This window comes from Chiloscyllium punctatum, chromosome 44 (assembly GCF_047496795.1).
Source record: "Chiloscyllium punctatum isolate Juve2018m chromosome 44, sChiPun1.3, whole genome shotgun sequence".
Classification (NCBI taxonomy): Eukaryota; Metazoa; Chordata; class Chondrichthyes; order Orectolobiformes; family Hemiscylliidae; genus Chiloscyllium; species Chiloscyllium punctatum.
Window position 1 is genome coordinate 42,168,908 of NC_092782.1, and position 14,077 is coordinate 42,182,984.

Sequence of the window (14,077 nt, forward strand, 5' to 3'; positions counted from 1 at the left end):
CCACACTGTCCCTGCAGAGAGCATTCATCGCAGACGCTCCCTGTCCCTGTAATCCTACCTGGCTGATTCCACATTCCTTACATCCATGTTCCTGCCTTTCTCCATAATCCTTGATTCCCCGGATCAAGAATCTCCCTCAGCCTTATATATACACAAGGCCTCCCCCCCCACAGCTCTTTGGGGCAGGGAGTTCTAATGAATCACAAACCTTAGAGGAAGAAATACCTCCTCATCTCAGTCTTACAGTGGGGAGCTTTTACTCTGAGACTATGCCGTCTGGTCTTAGAGTCTCTCATGAGGAGAAACATCATCTCAACATTTACCCTGTCACACCCCTGAACAATCCTTTATGGTTCAACGAGATCATCACTCATTCTTCTAAACTCCATTGAGTAGAATTCCAAACAGTTTTGGTTTTGCTCATAAGACAATTCCTCCAGGGATCATCCTCACGAATGTTTCTCTGAACTGCCTTCACCAAAATGACATCTCTCCTCAAATAAGGTGAGCAAACTGCTCACAGAACTCCAAATATGATCTCACTAGTTGCAGTAAGGCGTCTCTACTCTCATTCTCCCAGCCCCTTGAAATAAGGGACATCATTCCATTAATATTCCTGATTACCTGCTGACCCTGTGGGTGAGCTTTCTGTGTTTCATGCACAAGTATCCCCAAGACCCTTTGTGTTACAGCTTTCTGCAGTTTGGCTCCATTTAAATATTCTGTTCTTTTGTTCTCCCTTCCAAAATGAACAACTTCACATTTTCCCACGTTGCTCACCATTTGCCAACCTTTTGCACAGTTACATAACCTATCAATGTCCGTCTGTAAAGTGTTTGTATCCCTCTCACATCCTGCCTTCCCACCTCATGGTAGGAGCGAGTTGATGGCGATAAGACATTTTCAGGAGACAGCAGAGTTCAAGGCATGTGGTCATTTCCTCATGCAATGACCAGGACAATGCAGGGAGAGGCCAAAGGCTACCCTGAATCTGGCCTTAATGTGAGGCCCAGTCGCCCTTTGAATTGTCACCTCAGATCAGAAGAAAAGTCAATGACACTCTTATTTTAAATGGTCTCTTGTACACTTTTCTTGTTGCATTAACTTGGCAGCACATTCTCCCTCCCCCTGTATACCATTAATTAATGGGTACTTCCTTCTCCAACTTTAATTGGATTTTTAGTACACCACTCTATGTTAATAATTATGCATTGCTGTGATCTGATCAGGCCATTTTAGTTTGTGAGAAATTGAACTCCTTATAGTTCTCTCAACGATGATGTCTATGTCTGCTCTGTTGGACAAGGCTGTAACAGGGTCATATTTGAGATTCCCCACAATTCAAATGCTCTTACCTACTGTCCTTATATGGGAGAAAAAACGGGCCCCGGCCTCCCCTTGGCATGGCCACAAAATGAGACAACACAAAATGTCTGCACTTAGCCACTAAGCCTACCCACAATGCCTCAAATCAGCCAAATCAGCCCAGACATCACACATACCTCAGGACATGACTCATCCAGCCCCAGACCAAGACAATGTACTTCTTCAGATTAACTGATCAAGAGCCTCTCATTCCACAATAGCCCAGCATCTCTGATGCCCTGAGGGCACAGCTGCTCCCACTAGGACTCAAGCCTTCACGAAGGGTACCCAGACAAGGTGGCACCAAAGGTACTTCACTTGCCCCCTCAACAATACAAACACATTGATACCAGGATGAAACCCACTCTCACCTACTCCAGCCAAGTATCGGAATCTCCCGAGTCAATTAAGAAACTCATTGTCAGGGCACCAGACACTTGAATCTCTTCAATGAATGAACTCTTTTTCTCTTTGTTGTACAACACACCCCATTACCTCATAACGCACCCTTCATTGTTGTAGGGGTATAAAACTCCACTGTATTCTCTGTTCGGGAAAGAAGCTGTGGTTTCTCCTGAGCAGCTGTCAGTGACTGTTTCAGTGGGGTCAAGTCTCTTCCATGATCGTGCTGTTTGTTAAATAAATCCTTGTCAGCTCTCAGTCCGATCTGTGTGTTTGTGATCTCTGATTAATTGGGATAAATTCTCTGACACCTTATAAGGGTTAGAGGGGACTCTCTCCAATACCCGTAATAAGTCTTTAAAACTTTCTTTGTAATGCTTTCTTTCATGATTTTTTATATGTATGTGTGTTTAATCTATAATTTATTTGGAAACTATATCTATGATTATCTTGAAGAATCTTAATCAAAACCTACTTGTATTATGACCAACAGAAAAAAATCTTCAGAGAAGTAACTAATTCGTGTGAAATGTTCTTATCTTCAGGATAGCAAGGAATGTTGCATATCCAGTCTGACAGACAAAACAAGCAGTCATTGTACCCTGTACTGAGACCACATGAAACAAAGGTTTCCCACACTATGCAATATCTGTTACTGCAAAGCTTGTTGGGGTTTTCAGCCATTTTATGGTGTTCTGTCATGGGCAGCCCTAACATTAATGTTAACTGTTAATATGGCTACAGTACGTTCCCTTCCTTCCCCCCAAGTCATTAATATATATAATAAACAGTTGTGTTCCCAGCACTGATCCCTGTGGAACCTCACTGGTCACGGGTTGTCAACCTCAAAAATAGCCCTCATCCTCACTTGCTTCTCTGTTGCTAGTGAGCCTTGCACCAGAGCATCCACAGACAAGACACTGTTCTTCGATAACAAGAAGGTTATTAAATGACAACAATAATTACCTTTGGTCAGGGTTTGATACGAGAAGTTGAGGGAGCCGTTGCAGGTATATTTGCTCCCTCCATAAGCTGGAGCAGAACTCCTTGTCTCCATCCAGACAGTGTGTGATGTCAGTAGAATGGGTGGAGACAATGTAACATGAGTGTTAACCCTTTCAGAACCATCACCTTTACAATGCATAAAACACATACAGAAAATGGATAAAGACTGGGACATGATGTTGACTGATGGAATGACCATCAGCAGCGTGTATAACACTGTTGTGTCATGATGTAATGATGATACCAGTGTCACATGATCACAGAGAGAGAGAACTGGAAAGGAACAGATAGTCAAACAGGGTCTTGGGGAATGTCTGCACAGATCAAGCTGTAAGGAAAACGTTCTTCCAGAAAGTTCCACTCACACTGGGAGGTTACTAAGATCACACATTCACAGGTTCCATTGACTCTCTCATCCAATCTACTGTATTCACTGACACCAAACCTCCTTTATCGGGACATATCCAGTGGTTAGTCAGAGAGAATACATCACCAGAGAGGGTTTTGAGTGAATGTCTGTACAGAAATAGCTGTAAACAAAGAGTTCTTCTAGAAAGTTCCACTGACACTGAGAGGTGAATATGATCCAACATTCACAAGTTTCATTATCTCCCTGTCCCTCAATGTCACTCCTGAACAAACCTTGATTGTGTTCCTTTTTGAAAGCTGCCAGTGATTGTGAATGGACCCTGTTCTTTATAAACAGACTCAATCTCACTGCTGCTATTGCATGAAGGAAGCTTCCCAACAGGGAGAGAAATGGGGGACAGATGGAGTTCAGATCTGACATAACAATCTTGTTCGAATGGTAAAATATTATTCACTTACTTTGGGGGTGTTTAATGCAGGAGAAAGTGAGGACTGCAGATGCTGGAGATCAGAGTTGAAGAGTGTGATGCTGGAAAAGCACAGCCGGTCAGGCAGCATCCGAGGAACAGGAGAGTCGACATTTCCAGCATAAGCTCTACATCAGGAATGAGGGGATGGCCCAAGGGAGCTGAGAGATAAACGGGAGGGGGGATTGGGCTGAGGAGAAAGTAGTTGGGAATGCGATAGGCAGATGGAGGTGGGAATGATTGTGACAGGTCAGAGAGGAGGGTGGAGCAGATAGGTGGGAAGGAAGATGGACAGAAAGGACAGCTCAAGAGGGCAGTGCCAAGTTGGAACATTGGATCTGGGATAAGGTGGGGTTAGTGGAAATGAGGAAACTGGTGAAATCCACATTGCTCCTGTATAGTTGGAGGGTCTCAAGACAGAAAATGAGGCTTTCTTTCTCCAGGCATCGGGTGGCCAGACTTTGGTGATGGAGGAGGCTCAGGACCTGCATGTCCTTGGTGGAGTGGGAAGGAGAATTAAAGTGTTCGGCCTTAGGGTGGTGGGGTTACTTCATGTGTGTGTGTCCCAGAGATGTTCCCTGAAACATTCCCCAAGTTGGCATCCTGTCTCCCTAATGTAGAAGAGACCAGATTGAGAGCAACAGACGCAGTAGATGACATGTGTGGAAGTACAGGTAAATCTCTGTCAGATGTGGAGGATCCTTTGGGGTCTTGGAAGGAGGTGGGGGGGTGGTGTGGGTGCAGGATTTACACCTCTTGCGGTGGCAAGGGCAGGTGCTGGGAGTGGAGGGCGCGTTGATGGAGGGTGTGGACCTAACAAGGAAGTCGTGGTGGGAATGGCCTCTGTGGAATGCAGATAGGGATGGGCAGGGAAATATTTTCCTGGTGGAGGGGTCAGTTTGTAGGTGGCAGAAGTGGTGGAGGATGATGCGATGTATCTAGAGGTTGGTGGGGTGAACGATGAGATCTAGGGGTGTTTCTGTCCTTATTGAGATGGGAGGGGTGGGGTTCAAGGGCAGAGGTGTGGGAAGTGAACGAGATGCACTGGAGGGTATTGTCGACCACGTGGGTGGAGAAATAGCGGTCTTTGAAGAAGGAGGCCATCTGGGATGTACTATGGTGGAATTGGTCTTCCTGGGAGTAGATGCAGCGGAGACGCAGGAATTGGGAATGAGGGATAGGACTCTCAGTATCCTTGTGCCAACCCCCTCATTTCTGATGAAGAGTTTATGCTCGAAACTTCAACTCTCCTGCTCCTCAGATGCTGCCTGCCCGGCTGTGCTTTTCCAGCAGCACACTCTTCGACTCGGGTGTTTGGTGCAAGCTAAATGTGATGATATTGTAAATATTCTGTTTGAAAATATTCATTAATTCCAGAGCTTCGAAATACATTAACTTCCAGCCTGATTACAGGGGTCAGGAACGATGAGTACAGTTTCATTTCTCACTGAGCTGTTCCAGTGCCACGTTGTACAATTTAATGTGTAACTCCAGAAACATTCTCATGGTTTCCAATCCCTTTCGCGCTGAGCTGTCAATCTCTGATTGGTCAGTAAGAATTTGGATATCACTGATACTTGAGTCAATTGGATCTGATTTCAATGGTTCCTTCCATCTTCACGGTCTGCTATATATATTGACAGTAACACTTGAACACCTCATCACTCCAGACAACGGGGAGAGAGAGAAAGCGAGAGAGAGAAAGAGACAGACAGAGACAGAGACGGAGACGGAGAGGGAGAGGTAAGGAGAGGAGCAGGAGAACCCCATCTTAACTGTGAAACCTGGACACTGATGTTGAATCATTTTTGTTGTGTTTCAGGTGAGGGGAAAGGAACTTCACTGCAGACATGATGCTGCTGATGGGATTGGTGCTGAGTACATTGATGGTCAGTGATGTTGCAGGTAGGGTCAACCTAACATTGTGTGTGAGGACAGGTTAATGCTGTGAGCTGAGGGGTTAATGGATGTCCTGTTGTGTGAATGAGAGAGAACAGACAGAGACGGTACCTTGAGGAATCTCTGAAAGTGAGCAATGACCGAACCATTGACACGTGTTTGATATTCTACACATTCCACATTCACTGTCTGCCCACTCCCCATATGGGCACAGCATGCTTCACCATCCCACCTGATTTTACTGCCCCTCCCCCTCCTGCCTGTCTGTGCCCAGGGCAAATGGAAATGCCCAGCCCAGCTTTCTCTCTTATTCTGATCCCACATTCCTGCTCATTCCCACTCTCATCCCACTCTCCTACTCCCTCTCCATGAATTCATTTTCCACTCAGTCCAAACCTACCCTCCTGCTCACCGCTCAAATGCTTTAATAGATTCCCACAGACTAATCCCTTTCTATTCTCACTCACAGAGACCCATTACTGACCCACTCAATCTGATCCTATTCTCACATTTCCTCCTCAAACGTATCTCACTCAGTTATCTCCTGCTGTGCTGACTCCCCGTGTCATTTAATACCCAAATCAATCGAATCCCACTATCCTGCTCATTCCCCATAGTCATTAATATTCACCTAGTCCAATCCTATTCTCCCCCTCATTTCCAATACACTGCCATTTTTAAGAAGCTCCCTCATTCCCTTTTTTAAGAATTGAAGATCCCTGAGCTCAGTTTATGGCTCAGGATTACACCGCCCCCCTCCCCCACCACACTGGAGGAAGAGCACTGTCTGTGAGAAGGTGGAGAATGAGACCTCATAAATACTGATGGTGGCGAAGTGACAAGTGTTTGAAGAACTGACCAGGGTCTTGCAATGCTGAATGGGGATGGGAATGAAGGAAGTGGCAGAAATATGAGGTGATAATGTGAACAATGTGGAAGTCTGAGAGGATAAGGGAAAGGCAAACTCTAACATGATTCTTGGAAGGAACAGAAGGAATTGGGGAAGTGTGGGAAATGGGACAGTTGAAGGGAGCTGTGGAGTGAGCTCTCATTTTGGGAAGAAACGGGAGAGATATCAGAAACACTGGCATTGACCATGGCATCATCAGAACAGGACAGACAGAGAAACCAAATGGAACAGACTCCGTACGGAATGTGCCATGGGAATAAGTGTAATGATGGCATCAGTGGGAGCTGGGGCATTTATCCAGTTCTGTCATTGACAGTGTCACCTCAGAAATAGAAATGTTGAGGAAGGGGAGAGCCTGAGATGAACCATGAGGGCAAATGATGGGTGAACATTTGGAGTAAAGTTGATACTATTTTAAGTGGGTTTATAAAATATAAGCTCGTCACTAACAAATCAGTTAAAGAATTCATGAGAATGACCTCCTCCAGAGTGTTGAGAATGTGAACCTTGCCATTACTCGGTGTACCAGAGGCAGACTGTACAGCCCCATTGGGGGGAATGTAGACAAGCTGAAGGGAATGAAGTGATTTGGTGGTAGTGTTGGAGGAAGTGATCAGAATGGTAGGAGACCTCTGTAGGAAATAAATACTATCTTTGACCAACTGGACCGAGCAGCTTGTTTCTGTGCTGCACTTTCTCTGTATTTCCACATAAACAAACAGTATGTGTGAAGGTTATTGCAGTCAGGTGGGAAGTCTCACTCTGAGGCCAGCCCCATTGACCATGTGCTCACTAGTTCCGAGACTCATGAAGGGGAAAGGAACTGTGAATGATGTGTTTATTGCAGCTTGTTATAATTTGCAGCTGATCATCATTCAACACATTCGGATCAGAACCTCGAGAAATGTCGTCTTCTGGCCAAAGGGCAATGTTCTGATGGCTTCATTTATTTTGGTCATTGCTACAAGTTTGTTCCTGAGAAGATGTCTTGGATTGATGCTGAGGTAAGTCCTTGGAATCTCCATCGTACGGTGTTGGGTTTGTTCCTCAGTGTATCTGAAATGACTGAACACAAAATGAAAGAAACTTTTTGTATATTTCTGGACATTTCTGAAGCCATGTGTTACATTACCTGGGTAACGTGAACTCCAAAATATTCTAAATGAAATGGTGAGGGCAAGGATTTGTGTTATTGAATCTGCCAGATGTGGGGTCCCTGAACAAAATAATTTTGACATAAATTAAAAATGCTTTGTATGAATTGTATGAACCAAGCTTTAAGATTGTCCTGTAAGAATTTTAATTTAAGAATTTTCTTCTTTGGATACTTCATGTCAAAATGATTTTCTGTATTTCAATCGAATATACTGTGACTTTACACATGTATTGTTGTAATGATGCTCATTAAAGTTCATTGTTCAGATTGTTTGTGATTACAATCTGTTTTGCTAAAACATGTGTTTCTTCAATGTGAATAAGCTTTAATTTGATTGAAGAATTTAGACCGTTATTTGTAGAATGTGAACTTTCCTTCCCTGTATTGGCTATAACACGATCCCAGTCCCATTAGTTTAAATATTGCGGCTGTTGCGCGATTTTCTTACAACGTGAGAATGGAACCACCGTGTTATATCAGAACCAATGTGTGATATCCTCAACTTTGAAGTCAGTCCCATACTTTATAGATCATTGCATTCCAGAGACAGAAAGGTGATTCAAGGAACAAAAGGCCTTTCAGTTATGAAGGTAACTCTGAGAAAGGAAGTTGTTTTGCTATTAAAATGCTGAGAGGAATAGATATTGCTGGGGAGTATCCAACCTGCTCGACAGGATTTCCTCAAAACCCCAGAGCATCGGAGGCTGAGAGGTGGCATTATAGAGGTTTAAAAAATCATGAGGGACATGGATAGGGTGAATAGACAAGGTCTTTTTCCTTGGGGTTGTGAAGTCCAAAAGGAGAGGGCATATGGTTAAGGTGGGAGGGATAGATTTAAAAAGGACCTGAAGGGGTAACATTTTTACGCTGAGCATAGTGCGTGTATGGAACGAGCTGCCATAGGAACTGATGGAGATGTGTGCAATGAGAAGACTTAAAAAGTATCTGGACGGCATATAAATAGGAAGGGTTCAGAGGGATATGGGCCAAGTGCAGACAAATGGGACTTGGTCAGATGGGGATGTCTGATTAGCACAGGCGAGTTGAACTGAAGGCTCTGTTCCCGTGCTGTATGACTCTATGACAAGTGGATAAGGCGGTGAAGAAGGGTTCCAGTCTGCTTACCTTCATCTGTGGGGGCACTGGGGATAAAACTGGGCAAGTCACGTTGCAGCTGAATAAAACTTCAGTTAGGCCGCATTTGGACTATTGTGTGCAGTTCTGGTTGCCACACGACAGGAAGGATGTGGAGACTTTGGAAAAAGTGCAAAAGCAGTTTATCAGGATATTACTGCATTGGAATGTATTAGCTGCAAGGAGAGATAAGGATTGTTTTCAGGAGAGCATCAGAGGCTGAGAGGTGACCTGGCAGAAGGATCTAAAATTATGAGTGACATGGATATGGAGGATAGTCAGAAGCCATCTCTCAGTGTGAAAATGTCAAATATTGGGTGCCATAGATTTCAGATGAAGCGGGAAAGTTTAAAGGATATGTGCAAGGCAAGTTTTTTTTATACAGAGGGCAGTGGGCACCTGGAACACACTGTCAAGGGAAGTCATTGATGCTGATAGGTCTTCGAGCTATTTAGACAGACACATGACCAGGCAGAGAATAGAGGAAACCTCCTAAATGCAGGCAGATGGGAGGAGTCGAGAATGACATCATGGTCATCACAGAAATGATGGGCTGAAGGGCCATTTCCTCTGTTATGTTGTTCTGGTCTATGTTTGGATTTGTATTTAAATGTTGTACCTTCCACTGGAGCTGTAGCAGGTAAATGAAGTGGGAGAATGTATTTAGAGCTTTTAGTGGTTCGGATTTCCATGCTATTTTACTTTTAGCATTATTTTTGAAATTATTATAATGATGATAGATTGAATAACAATCTCAGATAATAAATCTGTGCATATGCATTGCATTTCCTGTCCACACTTTGAGTCAAATTTTAGAATTGGAAAATATTGAGGTATAGGTAATAGAAAGATTAGTGCCTGCACTTATCTCTCCCAGGATAATTAACAAATTCCAGTAAACCAATCCACAGCAATGAATTAGGATATCTCAGAACTCAATTTTAAACTCTAATATATCATTTTACATTGCATTAATGGGGAGGGGGTGTGGCCTTATTTTCCTCTCTCTCGTCTTAATCCTGGAATGCACCCGTTCTGGTTGATTCCCCCCTCCTTTCCTGGGGGGAAGCTCCCTGAGACTCCCAACCTGCACTCCAATACTCAGTTTCAGTATAACCCCAGCTCTCAGCGATACCCAAGATCACCAAGCTAGTCTTACCCTGGGGTTCCACACACCCCACCCCCAGAATCAATCTTCCTCGGCTCCACCCAGTAAACACTGCTTGTGAGCTTTTCAATCCCAACACTCTCAGCTGAACTGAAGTATTCATGCTTGTGGGCTCGTTCTGAGGCCGGACCCCAGCCCCTAACACAGAATCAGCAACTTTCTCATTCCCCAGGATTTCTCCTGAATTAAACACTGAGCTGCCTGTTAATTCCTGAACTTCTCCCTGAGTTTGGTGGAATAGCACAGAGCGATCCAATTCATATAGAGTCCCCGACACAGATTCTGTGTATTCAGCTGCCTTCCTGCAGTGCACACAGTTGCAGCATTGATAAAATAGAGTTGGCTTCAGTTACTGACTGTCTCCCATGTTCCCCATCTTTTCTAACCAACCTTCAAACTCTTTCAGTGACTCTCACATTAGTCTGAGTGACTGATTGAAAATCTCACAACATTCCCCTCTCCTAATACTGGACAGAATTGAATGTTCTTAACATTTAGAGACTGTCAATTGTAGCATCCTTAAAACTGAGTGTACCCTGAAGGTTACATTCTCCTGAATTCTGGGTACGAGTACAAATTAAATGCAATAACTCGTAATGGATTCCAGCGCAGAGTCCTCATTCTGAGGGAATAAATTTCCTTCTATTTTCCACATTCATTTTCAATCTGCAATCCCCCTCAGGCCGAATCTTACGTTTGTTGGCAAAGGATCAGTTTCATTGAGTCTCATGGAGGGTTTCTCTCATTGAAGCTGAGTGAGATCTCTTGTCTTGAGACAGGGCAGAAAAGGGAAATCTGGCACCTCCCCTTTGCAGACAGGGACCAAAGAACAACACAGCACAGGAACAGGTCCTTCAGCCCTTCAAGCCTGTGCTGGCACATTTTGCCCTTCCGTACCAACACTGCCCTCACTAACAGGATCCGTAACCCTCTATTCCCTTCCCGTTCATGGTTTCATCCAGGTGTTTCTTGAATACAGCTATTGTGTCTGCTTCCACCACCTCCTCTGGCAATGTAAGCCATGCACTCACTACCCTTGGTGTGAAAAACCTGCCTCACACATCTCTTTTAAACTTCCCTACCCCCCTGCACCTTGAACCTGTGTCATCTAGTAACTGACCCCTTCACCCTGGGAAAAACTTCATAGTTTCCACTCTATCCATGTCATTAACAATCTTATAAACTTTTAACAGGTCACCCCTCAACCTCCTGTGTTCGAATGAAAACAAACCCAGTCGATCCAACTTTTCTTCAAAGCTAAAATCCACGATACCTTTGCAACATCTTGGTAAACCTTTTCTATGCCCTCTCCATAGCGTCCATATCCTTCTGGTAGTGTGGTGACCAGGACTGTATGCAACATTCCAAGTGTGGCCTAACTAAAATTACCCTCACCTCTATCCAAGGCCCTAAAGGAGCCTTCCACATCCATCAAAGTTTTACCTGCACATCCACTAATATCATTTATTGTATCCGTTGCTCCCGATGTGGTCTCCTCTACCTTGGGGAGACTGGGCGCCTCCTAGCAGAGCGCTTTAGGGAACATCTCCGAGACACCCGCACCAATCAACCACACCGCCCCGTGGCCCAACATTTCAACTCCCCCTCCCACTCTGCCGAGGACATGGAGGTCCTGGGCCTCCTTCACCGCCGCTCCCTCACCACCAGATGCCTGGAGGAAGAACGCCTCATCTTCCGCCTCGAAACACTTCAACCCCAGGGCATCAATGTGGACTTCAACAGCTTCCGCTTCCCCTTCCCCCACCTCATCCTAGTTTCAAACTTCCAGCTCAGCACTGTCTCCTTGACTTGTCCGGATTTGTCCGACCTGCCTATCTCCTTTTCCACCTATCCACTCCACCCTCTCCTCCTTGACCTATCACCTTCATCCCCTCCCCCACTCACCTATTGTACTCTATGCTACTCTCTCCCCACCCCCACCCTCCTCTCGCTTATCTCTCCATGCTTCAGGCTCACTGCCTTTATTCCTGATGAAGGGCTTTTGCCTGAAACGTCGATTTCGCTGCTCGTTGGATGCTGCCTGAACTGCTGAGCTCTTCCAGCACCACTAATCCAGTATAAGCTTGTGTCACAAGCCCACTGACAGCATTTCAGGAATCTAAGGAAAGATGATGGTGAAACCTACATTGAGTTTGAAAGGATCAAACAAAGTAATTTTCACAGGTTTGCTCTATTTTTAATACCTTTATCCATCTATGATGCTTTTTGAGAATCAATTATTTTGGAGGAATTCAAAAATTCACTTTCTGAGTTTGTGAGAACTCATGTGGAAGAGCAGAGAGTTAAAACGGCATGATGAGCAGCTGAAATGGCTGATGATTATGAGCTGGTTCATAAATCAACAAAATAAGCAGTGCGACAATTCTTGGATTTTATCGGAAATCCATACTAAATTTTAGCAGTGTGGCTGCTCCACTCTTGAACAGCTAAAAAAAGTCAAGAAGTTTCAGTGGACAGCAGACTGTCAGAAGGCATTTGACAGTCTTAAAGCTGTGTTAACCACTGCCCCAGTGTGAGCCGCACCGAATTACACAAAGCCATTCAAGATGAGCATCGATGTGAGTGATATGGGTGTTGATGCTGTGCTCTTACAGGAAGAGAAACGAGAAAATAGAAAGATCTATCAGTTATTTATCCAGGAAATTGAACATTCTTCAGCAGAAATATTCAAAGTTGAGGAGGGAACTTGATGTTGGCGTTACAACATTTGAAAGTTTATATCACTAAGTTAAAAATTGCACAACACCAGGTTATGGTCCAACAGGTTTATTTGGAAGCACTAGCTTTCGAAGCGCTGATCCTTCATCATGTGGTTGTGAAGCAGGACCATGAGACACAGAATTTACAGCAAAAGATTACAGTGCCATGCAGCTGAAATACATTAAACAAACTCAGATGAAGTCTCTCATCTTTTCGAATGGGTTTGTTAGTTTTGGTCCTTGAATATGTAAATCCCAGAATTCCTTTCAAGTCACATTCTCAAGGTAGCTTCAGGGTTTCTAACAAAAGGTGTCATCTAATCTCAGACTGTTATGTTCCCAGTAATCTATCTGAGACAATCATATTCACTGATCAGAACCCACTGACGTTTGTGGAGAAATTTAAGGACAAAAATTCCAGACTGCTTAGATGGAGCTTGTTCTTGCAGCCATTCAATTTGGAAATGGTGCATGTGTCAGGACAGGAAAACGTGATTGCCGATGGGTTGGAGGAGAAACAGAGACATTTGGTGACAGGAGCAAACAGACTGAAATGGAATGTAGTAATGCATTCTTGCATGTTGATAGTCAATGTAATGTATCTGCGTGTTGTAGTGTACTAACAATTTAATATTAAGGGGTTAAAATGAAGCCATCTTCGAATATTGACAGATTTTATTTTAGGGGCAGAAGGTGTGACAACGCTGCTCTTTTAACAAGATTATGTTGTCCTTGGTTTATTTCAAAAGGGGTCTTGAAGGCAGAGGTTCCGATATCCCTGGAAATATCTATTTGAGAAGGTGTTTAAGTATTTCTTTTAAAACAGTTGTACAATGAAAGGGGAGTGGCCAGTTCTCCCAGTTCAGGGTCTGGTTTGGTTTGGTTTGAGCAAGCTGTCTGGCTGAAGCTGCTGGTTAAAGAAACAGCTCCATGCTGAGCCTCTCTCTCTCTCTGACATCTCTCTCCTGTCAGAACCTGTGTTTGACTTACCTGTTTTGCCAATGGAGTGTTTAAGGGATATTGCAAGTATTTGGAACAGCATTATTACGTTGCCATGGAGCCGATTGGGTTTTCAGATGGATTACGTTATTTGAAATTTTGTTCATGTTTCATTCAGTAATCTGTAAATAAATTCTGCTTTGTTTAAAACTGAGTGGTTGGGCCAGCTGCATCACTCCTGGAATATCCACATAGACCTGCCTAAAACAACTGGCAACATTAGGGTCTGGACTACCTTCTTGAAATGTTTTGAGGGGGCCTGGCCTGGTCCATAACACAGGCAACTTACCACAACCCAGTGAGAATCTCACTTCATTGCTGAGAAATTTGTTTAAAGTTGCAGAGAGTTGTTCCTGATATCGAGATAGGCCTTGCTGGACCTCTCACATGTTCCTGCCACATTTCTCACCATATCCCATGTGGGTCAGGCCCTGACAAGATTCTGCCCTTCTCCATCATCCATTGTCTGTACATTTGAGCTTG